Here is an 11,665-nt window from a genome sequence, read left to right on the forward strand (position 1 = left end):
ATGAACGTCCCAAATGCATGTGTTACTTTAAATGCCATCCATTGAACCTCAATTGTGCATGCACACTCCCATACATTGCACCAATCCGTTCATGAACTGCAACAAATAACATCGACAAGTTAAATGCATTTCGGACACATTAAATTAGCGACATATGAACTCAATAATTTGCACATTAAATTCGACCATACATATTAACAAATTCAGACATATTTAAAACATCATAATTAATTAAGTATTTAATTTAGATATAATTAAAACACTTAATTAATTATTGGTCCGATTTTAACAAATCAATTAACTTAAAATAAACAACTAATTCAACTAAAGACAAATTAAATGGTTTATTTCAGCAAAATAAATGCAAACTAAAGAAAGCTAAAAATAAGCTCATTGGGTTAAAATTGAGCTGAATTGATCTCGAATGAGTGACTTGAGCTCAAGTGAGTGGAAGCGAGCTAAACAGAGCTCAACGAGAAGAAAATGAACTAATTCAGCTCGCATGGATTTGCAAACAATGCTTAGGGAGCTGGTCCAAAAGTGTGCCCGAGGCGTGGTCGTATCAATGAGGAAGATGATACCATCTTTTCTTTAATTTAATTTTAAGTTTAATTACCAAATTACCATTTTACCCTTTTAAAACTATCAAAATTTGCATAAAACCTTGTCATGAATATCCAATAACTATTCAAATCATATAGTTGCCATTTAAGTCCTTTCAATTTAAAATTTCATAGCCATTTGACCCTTTTAACAAATGGAACTTTACTTTTACACTTTTTACAATTCAGTTCTTTTCACTTAATTAATCATGCAAACATCAAAATATCTTAATGAAATTTTAATACGACCTTACTAACATCCCATAGAAATTAAAAATAATAATGAAATAGAAATTTACTTGTCAAATTTATGGTCCCAAAACTAATGTTCTAATTTCACTAAAAATGGGCTATTACAAGGAAAGGGGCAAGTTTTTGGTCCGCTTTCTCTCAATCTTTTTTTCAAAATTTTAATGTTTTTATTATTTAAATATTTAAAATTAGTAAAATAATAACTTTGGCCAACAAAAAATAAGATAATCTTTTCTTTTTGTAGACCACAAATAAAAATTTCAAACATAATTCATATTTGTTTCTAAATTGTTGGGCTAATAATCAATTTATTGGCATCATGCATTCAAGATTTGGTAGCATTTATTTCCATGACTACCCTTAAAACAATATAATAATATTTAGTAAAAAATCCCTAAATCTTCTCCGGGTTGTTTAGTCGATTTACTTTATTTTTTAGACATAGTTTCATTGGGATAAAAATTAAACCATAATAATCTAAAAGAATGCAACACAAAGTAAGATACTATATATATTAAAGCCATAAGCTATACATTTCCACCAACATAGGTTATTAGATATAAAGAAATGGAGAAGTTTTCATTCAATTTGTTTATATTTGCTGCCATCTTAATCATTGCAAGTCGTTAGTTTCTTCTTATGTAACTCTTTTATTTCCTTTCGTATGAATATTATCATTTTTCTTTAATCTAATACAAGGGAATTTTGGCTGAAGATTCAACGATGATGGTGGAGGCAAGAGGACCTATCGTTTTATTTGGATGCAACAAAGTCGAAGACTGTGGACGTTTTTGTGCCAAGTGTGCCCATTGTAAATGTATTAATCACTTTTGTACTTGCCTTTCAAATCCACCTCCATTTCCATAGTCTTAGAATCTACATACTCCTATGGTTGAATTAAATGGTGGGATTTATGGTGTAATTTGAAATAAATTATCATGCAATGGATCTAATAAGTAAAAATATTGTTATTATTGTTATTTTAATTTCCTTATTACCCTTCTCTCCCCCTCCCTCCATCTCTCTCTAGTCGTATAAAATATGTTACATTTTAAATATATAAAAAGAATTACAATCTTGTTTTAAAACTAAGGGAAACAACAGGAAGAAAGAAATATAGGAGAAAAGTTAAGACACAAAATGAAATGATAATTCTTCTTTCCACTTGTATCTCATAAGCTTGTACATGGCTTCAATCTATAGGGCTTTAACATTTATAGGCTGAAATAATATAAATAGGAATATCGAACCTCTCAATAAATTGAATGGGCATTTAGAAGTTGCAAGTTCTACCGTATTTTTTTGGTGGGGACACCTGCCCTACACCTGCCCTACCGTATTCTCAATAAATGAAAATGTGATTTGTTAAAACTTTATTAGAAAAAATTTCATAATCTCCCATTATAATCTACAAAATTAAAAACATTTTCTAAGAAAACTTAGGTGGACATTACCTTGGGTAAAGGAAAGTGTAAATGACCACACACAAATGTGTGAACGTTTAGGCTATAATTGTGCAAATAAAAGATATAAAATTAAGTGAGGTATCTACAAGCGAACATGTCAAATTGTAATATAGAAATGTTACAATGAAACATTGGTAAGTATTTCAAGGATTGTACCCAAGAGGTTGCAAATTGGAGAAAATTGTTATTAAATTAATTAGTAGTGTTGATGTAGAACTAAAATATTAATTAAAAAAATAAATTAATTAACCTAATAAAACCTAATACAATCTAATGGAATTTCCTATTCCTAGTGTTAACGATGCGAGTTCCTAACCTAAAATTGGTTAAACACCCTAGCTTAATTTCTGGCCCTCATCATAGCCATATTCCAACACAGGCTATGTGTGTCGCGACACACAAGTTCGAACCGAAATTCTAGAGTTGGCTCTGTTGTGTTGCTACCCCGAAAGCTTGTGTTACGTCTTGGTTGTTTTTCTTGATGCTTTTGGACCCTAAAATAAATGTCTTGCACACTCGATTTTGCTCATTAAAACTAATTTAGGCCCTAATCAGCCCAATAGGTCAACTAACACTAAATTATGTGTAAAAATTCTTATTTTTCTAGAAATTAAATCTACACTACTAACTGAAAATGCATTAAAATAACATAAAACGACTTAAAACCAAACTGGTTAAGTGCCGGAAGGTACTTAATTTGCCACTATAAATTGTGACAAGTCAAATACCCCCATACTTAACTCGTTGCTTGCCCTTAAGAAAACAAGATAACAATAAAAAAGAAAAGAAAAGAAAGACACGCAATATAACTAAATTACATGAGCATGGTTATACATGAGATTGGGTTGGAGTGCTAAAAATAGGAAGATTTGCTCAACCATTAATTCTAGCTAGATGTCTGAACTATTTACAATTTTCACATTCAAACAAGCTAGTACAATATGTTACAAAGAAAACAAGTCAAAGAAATTCAAACATATGACTCCATAAAAAAATATATACAAGTATAAGTGTAACACGCCAAACCCGACCCTATAATAGGATCTGAGTATGGTGTGTCACTACTTAATATCAAACTAACTTTTAAACATTCTAGCTAAAGCTTTATATATTTCTTACAAAGTTATAAATATAAAACATATATTAGCTATTATTTTACCAAGGTTTGAATGAAAACATCACCAATTTAAAATTAATGTACAAGCCATATGGCATATAAGTTCAAATAACTTCATCAAACAAAATGTATTAATTTTAAACCAAGCATTAATACTTCATAGAAATCTCATAAAAATAATGTATTATCAAAACATAAATTCTTTGTACAAATCATTTACAGATACACTTATGTGCCACCCCCACGAGTCATGCATGATACGAAACAAAGCAGTTAACTCACTATAGTAGTAGTACTCTAGCATAGTCTTTATTAAAAAGCCTTCTTTCAGTCAACAAGCCTGAGAAACAAAAGGTAAGAAAGTAAGTTCATACGAAGTTACGGTGGGTGGTGCGTTTACCTGCGATTAGTGTAAAAAAAGCGGTGGCGGTGAGATTATGTGACACCCCAAACCTGACCACGACAAACCGGCCCAAATTCAAAATGTTACATTAGCCACCGAAGCGGCTCTCCAGCTAATGACCACCCGACGCACACCCTGACCTTATAGTACCTCATTTATGAGTAATTAACTATCATTTATTAATGCAGAAGCAATTTGTGAACCATTCTTAAACTTTTTCTATGTATTTAAACATAAGGGTATTTTGGTCATTTTATCACCTAAGGTTAAACTATCATTATTTTATTTCTAAATAGTTACCGACATTCTTTTGGTCAAATTACGCAAGCCATAAAAAATTCAGCTTAATTTGAGTTCATTTACTATGTCTAATTCAAGCCCATGTTTCATTTAAAAACCCGTGTTCCAATCGCGAAAAACATTCAGGCCAATCGCACACACCAGTGTGGAATTTCAACACGCTTGTGTGTGATCACACCCAGCCTTCACACGCCCGTGTCCCTTTTTCACATGTCCGTATGTAGACCACTGCTACTATTTTGTCAAAAATTTGTTTTAATTACCCGATTTTACATATTTTGCTTACCCATTAAACTTGAAATAGCTACAATTAATTACCATAAACATCCACACATTCCAATTTAATTTATTTACAACAAATATACAATAATTAATCAAAATTTAACACCCAAGCTACATACCTTATTGAACACCAATTAATTCACACAAGCTACATACCTTAGTCATAAGCAATCCACTCCATGGTAAGCTTCAATTAAACATTGTTAGTATAAAATACATGCTTCATACACTGTGTTATCAACCACCATACAGACACTCATCAACATAACATAAATCAAACATCAATTAGACATAAAATTAGGTATTAAAGCAATTATAAAATCACCAAAATTAAAGTCCAAAATTTAATGTCCAATGTCCATTACAAGTAAAATAATACTAGTCACAAAAGTGTCGCCATGCCCCTATATAGTCTCTAAAGTAAATTTATTAAGCCACTACCAAGCCTTATTCTTGGATCGCTCTAGCACTCACTTCTCGACTCCTTACGTCCAAAAATTCTCTACATGAAATGTGAGGATGTTAGCTTAAAAAGCTCAGTGAATGATAGCAAAAACATCAAGTATTTTGCACCCAATCATGCATAAATTAAAGAAATTAAGCATTAAATTCTCAATCACAACATGTTAATATTTCATCAAAACATCACAAGCTATTTCAAGACTTAAGAATCAATTTTTCCATGGCATGTAAAATCATCTTTTAACACATAAAAATTCAATTCTATTGGCACAATGAATCAATTATATTAGCATAATACATCCATGGAAATAAGGAAACGTGTGATCATACATTGGATAAACAGATTTCTGAACTCCCACAAATCAAATACAGTCCTTCGAATTGAGCGGGTTGAAGTCACACGCTCCCATATAGCGCGTCAAATAACTCGATGAGTGGAGACTCATGCTCAATACTCCCTTATCTACTACAAACAAATCAGTCCACCAAGAGCCATATGCTCACAATATTACAAATAATGGTGAGTACTCACAAATCCTATCGCATGCGGACTATATCCAATGGATCCACCATGCAATGTTGCCAATATTGTTACACCCCAAAATAAGGCCTAGGAGTTTTAGGGGTATTTTAGGAATTTTGGCCTATATGAAAGGTTTCACATTGAAAGAAAGCAACTATATTGCTTTTATGGCGCGTATTTGGAACGACGGAAATGTGCAAGTGTACACAATCGCAACAAGTAAATGTCGAGTTATCATACCCACAGAGACTGTGAAAATAATTATTTATGAATGCTATTTAAAACACTTTGGTGAAGAAAAATACTTTGTTTGAAGAGGGTGATTAAAAACTAAGATTTTAAACTAAGTAAACTAAATAAATAAATCTCAAATGCACGATTTCAAAATACAATTTTAATCAAGATGACATAATTGTGTCGGACTAATTACATTTCTTAACTTAAAATTATTAACTCAAGTTTATATTATTACGAATAAGTTCACGACAACTCGATAATTTGCTAACTTATGAACATACTCACCTACCAAAATCCATTTATCTATTGACTATATTCCTATGTCAATTCAACAGATCAAACAAATCTTAATAGGCAAATATGTTATTGCACATACATACTTATTAAATGGAAATAATCTCTTGTACATATCCCTATGTCAATTCAAACAATTAACTCGATTTAATAAGCACAAAAAACTATGTGAGGTAACAAAGTATCCTTGCCTTGAAATAGTTTAATCACAATAATCTTACAAGTTATGCAAGGCAAATGTATCGTTAGATACCATTGCTAATCTAATCCTCAGCTACCTTAGATGATTAAACATGCACTGATAAAGTATTGTGTCCATTCATTACAATTTCAATCCGTTTAAATAATTAATTCATTAGTTACCTAAAAATTGTAATGCAAGAATAACTTAGTCATGATTTTACTTAATCAAGCATCTTACTGAGGCCTATAACAACATAACACTATTTTAATAATTTTAACAAAAGAAATGCAGTCAACCTAACATGAAATAAATTCAAGATAAATTGATTAAATTAACCATTCCAACAATTTAAATATTCATAGATATGTTCAGCATAACAACAACAAAAACTAAAAAGATAGGGAACAAGAATCGAATCCGATGTTTTTTCGTGGCTTGACTAGTTGCTCCGTTCTTCCTTCTCCGTTGTCCTCGTCAACCAAGGCTATTGTGAACACTTAATTGCTGCTCCAAATAGCTGTTGAATGCCCCTTTCCCAAGAGGAGAAGTCGAAAAAATAGCAAGGGAATTTTGGAATGAAAAGAAGAGAGAAAGTGGAGAGAAGAGAGGAAATATGTGAATGTTTGAGGTGTGTTTCTAAAATGACCAGCCTAAGGGGGTTTTTATTGCTGACGAGGGCTGCTAAAAATAGCTAAAATTATCAGCCAAAGAGCCCTTCCTTTGCCAGCCACACATGTGGCAAGGTTGATAGTTTCAACTTTGCTAATTTAGGCTTGGGGCAAATCTATAAAGCCACCAATTGTGGAGGGGTTTGAATGCAAATTGAACAAGTCTTCAAGGGTCTCTTTGCAAGCTTAAATAATCAGCTAATAAGTTGATTTGAGTAAGTTCTTGGGACAATTTTTGGGCTGTCCATTTCTTGGTTGGTTCGGTTCACTCGTTTCAGTTCAACTAGACCACTTTTTCATAATTAATTAATAATAATTTATTAACCCAAATTAAATTGGATATAAATTCAATTTAATTATATTATGAATTAATACATATAATTTTGGACCGTCTTAAGCTGAAATTTAGTTCACCTCGATACTTCAAATTGCTTCTCAGTTTTGCGCTTCTAGTAGTGTTTGTCGAGCCTTATTTCCCCTTTGTGCAAATTTATTGAAAATAACAGAAATTCATCAAAATTAATTATAAAATTAACTAAAATTCAACATGTTCATATTTTAAGTGCACTTTAATTATTTTGTAAAAATTAATTATTTTTTCGACAAGAATTTTATCGGAACTGTATGATTTTATGTTAAAAATGGTATGTAAAAATGTGTAAATTTTCGTGTTTCCACACTCCCAAACTTAATTCATTTCTCGTCCCAAGTAATGCATAAATTAAAAAGAATTACTCGGAAAACACCTTTGAAAAATTCCTTTAGAATAACATTTTCCCAATTATGAATTTTATATACTTATGCTCAAAAACAAGAAATTTTATAGTTATGCTACTTAAGTATACATATCGTTCAAATTAATCTCAACAACTATTATGATAGCATAATTAGACTAAATGCTTCCTTAACAAGACATGTTAACCCTTACCAATTTAATTTTATTTCCTTATTCAAGCTTAAGTTGCAATCATTAAATTTAACTTATGCCTTCATATGTTGAACATAGCAATTTTTCTCCACTAATGTAGGTAGCATAGAAAACTTGAATCAATAGGTATTTTAAAAAGGTTGTAACGTAGCTAGGCTAGAGGTAGGTAAAAGATAGATAAATTTAGGCTTTTAAACCCTAGACTTAGCTATTACGAAGGCATAAGTTAAATTTAATTATTGCAACTTAATCTTGAATAAGGAAAGAAAATCAAATTGGTAAGGGTTAACATGTCTTGTTAATGAAGCATTTAGTCTAATTGTGCTATTATAATAGTTGTTGAGATTAATTTGAACGATATGTATACTTAAGTTGCATAACTATAAAATTTCTTATTTTTGAGCATAAGTATATAAAATTCATAATTCTAAGAAGAATGTTATTCAAGGAATTTTCAAAGGTGTTTTCTGAGTAATTCTTTTTAATTTGTGCATTACTTGGGACGAGAAATGAATTAAGTTTGGAGGTGTGGAAACACGAAAATTTACACATTTTTACATACCATTTTTAACATAAAATCATACAATTTCGATAAAATTTTTGTCGAAAAAATAATTAATTTTACAAAATAATCAAAGTGCACTTAAAATATGAACAGGTTGAATTTTAGTTAATTTTATAATTAATTTTGATGAATTTCTGTTATTTTCAATAGATTTGCACAAAGGGCAAAAAATGGCTCGGCAGACACTACTAGAAGTGCAAAATCGAGAAGCAACTTGAAGTATCGAGGGAAACTAAATTTCAACCTAAGATGGTCCAAAATTATATGTATTAATTCATAATATAATTAATTTTAATTTATATCCAATTAAATTTGGATTAATAAATTATTATTAATTAATTATGAAAAAGAGACCCTTGAAGACTTGTTCAAGTTGCATTCAAACCCCTCCACAATTGGTAGCTTTATAGATTTGCCCCAAGCCTAAATTAGCAAAGTTGAAACTATCAACCTTGCCACATGTGTGCCTGGCCAAGGGAGGGCTCTTTGGCTGATAACTTTAGCTATTTTTAGCAGCCCTCCCCAGCTATAAAAACCCCCTTAGGCTGGTCATTTTAGAAACACACCTCAATGATTCACATGTTTACTCTCTTCTCTCCACTTTCTCTCTTCTTTTCCATCCCAAAATTCCCTTACTCTCTTGCCAATTTCTCCTCTTTGGAAAGGGGCATTCATCAGCCATTTGGAGTAGCAATTAAGTGTTCATAGCAGCCTTGGTTGACGAGGACAACGGAGAAGGATGAACGGAGCAACTAGTCAAGCCACGGAAAAACACCGGATTTGATTCTTGTTCCTTATCTCTTTAATTTCTGTTGTTGTTATGCTGAACATATCTATGAATATTTATGTTGTTGGAATGGTTAATTTAATCAATTTAGCTTGAATTTAGTTCGTGTTAGGTTGATTACATTTTGTTTGTTAAAATTATTGAAATTGTGTTTATGTTGTTATAGGCCTCGATAAGATGCTTGATTAAGTAAAATCATGACTAAGTTATTCTTGCATTACAATTGTTAGGTAACTGATGAATTAATTATTTAAATGGATTGAAATTGTAATTAATGGACATAGTACTTAATCGGTGCATGTTTAATCATCTAAGGTAGCTGAGGGTTAGATTAGCAACGGTATCTAACGATACATTTGCCTTACATAACTTGCAAGATTATTGTGATTAAATTGTTTCAAGGTAAGATACTTTGTTACCTCACATAGTCTTTTATGTGCTTATTAAATCGAGTTAATTGTTTGAATTCACATAGTGATATGTACAAGAGATTATTTCCATTTAATAAGTATGTATGTGCAATAACATATTTGCCTATTAAGATTTGTTTAATCGGTTGAATTGACATAGGGATATAGTCAATAGATAAATGAAATTTGCTAGGTGAGTATGTTCATAAGTTAGGAAATTACTGAGTTGCTGTGAACTTATTCGTAACAATATAAACATGAGTTTAATAATTGTAAGTTAAGAAATGTAATTAATCTAACACAATTATGTCATCTTGATTAAAATTGTATTTTGAAATCGTGTATTTGAGATTTATTTATTTAGTTTACTTAGTTTAAAATCTTAGTTTTTAACCGCCCTCTTCAAACAAAGTATTTTTCGTCCCCAAAGTGTTTTAAATAGCATTCATAAATAATTCTTTTCACAATCCCTGTGGGTACGATAACTCGACATTTACTTGTCACTTTATTACTTGTTGCGATTGTGTATACTTGCATATTTCCATCATTCCACTAACCACTATAATGCCACTCTTTTTAGGAACGCATTGCACTAGACTTACCCAATTGCTATCAGAAATAGGGTAGATAATTCCAACATCAAACCACTTTATAATTTCTTCCTTAACAGCTTCCTTCATCTTTTCGTTTAATCTTCATTATTGCTCAATCGACTGCTTGCCTTCATCTTGCAACTTGATCTTGTGCATGTAAAAAGATGGACTAATGCCTCGGATATCGACAATACTCCAAGCAATAGCTTGTTTATGTTGCTTAAGAATATGGACCAATTTCTCTTCTTGAGTTACATCCAGTGTTGTGGAGACAATAACTGGGAGTGTATTATTATCGCCAAGAAAGACGTATTTAAGATGAGTAGGTATTGGTTTCAATTTAAGAGTAGGAGCTTCGTCGATAGATGGTTTGAAAACTAGAGCTATTCTGTTAGCTAAGTCTAAAGATTCAATTTGCCATCCATGTCTGAGTTCAATATTATTAGCGTCAACCCTGTTGTCACAATTATCTAAGAATTCATCATCAAATGTCACTACAAACTCCTCAGAAAGTATTGTGCTTTGGTCATTGAATTTTTCTGTAATTAAATCATTTATCACATCGACAGTATGACATTCTATTTTATCCTTGCATTAAGCCGCCTAGTCAGTTCACCTTTGTAAACATCAAAAAGAGTTCGTTCGGTGGCTAAAAATGGTCATCCCAAGATTATGGGAACCTCCTTGTTTGTCTCACAGTCAAGTATGATAAAATCAGTTCAAAAAATGAATTAGTACCTTTAATTTGCCCATTAGGTTGAGCCAAAGATCGATTAGTTAGTTGCAATGTCACTGCAGTAGGTTTCATGTGACCAACTCCCAACTTTCTAAAAGTTGATCGCGTCATTAGGTTGATGCTAGCTCCCAAGTCGCATAAAGCCTTGCCCAAATATTTGTTGCCAATTGAACATGGGATAGTAAAGCTCCCATGATCTTTCATTTTGGGGGGCAACTTATTTGTCAAAAGACCATTACAGCCTTTTGCAATAGTTTCTATATCACTGAGCTTCTTCTTCTTGGACAAGAGCTCCTTCATAAATTTTCCATAATTCAAAATTTTCACAAGAGCGTCTACTAAAAGAATATTGACTTGAAGTTGCTTCAGTGTGTTCAGGAACTGTTGGTACTGCTTATCTTGCTCATTCTCCTTGAATCTTTGTGGAAAAGGTAAGGGTGGAGATACATCTGATTGCATCGACACCTTTGGTTGCACTGATAGTTTCGAGGGTCAGACATTAGGCATATGAGTGATAATTTGTGGAACTTCTATGTTTGATGCATCGACAAGCTCTTTAGATTCAACCTTCTCACTAGAGATCATTTCACCAGTAGTTTGAGGTGCGATAGTAGAGTCTGTAGTCAGCTAACTAGTTTGTTTACCACTCTTAAGCATGATAACCTTGCAGTGTTCTTTCCCCCTTCGGTTGGGATTTTTCGTCTCACTAGGTAGTGTGCTTGGTTGTCAAGTATTCAGATTCGAAGCAAACTGTCCTAATTGTGCCTCCAACTCCCAAATGGAAGATGAATTCCCTTGCACAATCGCTTCTGTACGAGTCATATGCTTCCACATTAAAGCCTCAATAGTAGCTAAT

Source organism: Gossypium raimondii, chromosome 12 (genome assembly GCF_025698545.1).
Source record: "Gossypium raimondii isolate GPD5lz chromosome 12, ASM2569854v1, whole genome shotgun sequence".
Classification (NCBI taxonomy): Eukaryota; Viridiplantae; Streptophyta; class Magnoliopsida; order Malvales; family Malvaceae; genus Gossypium; species Gossypium raimondii.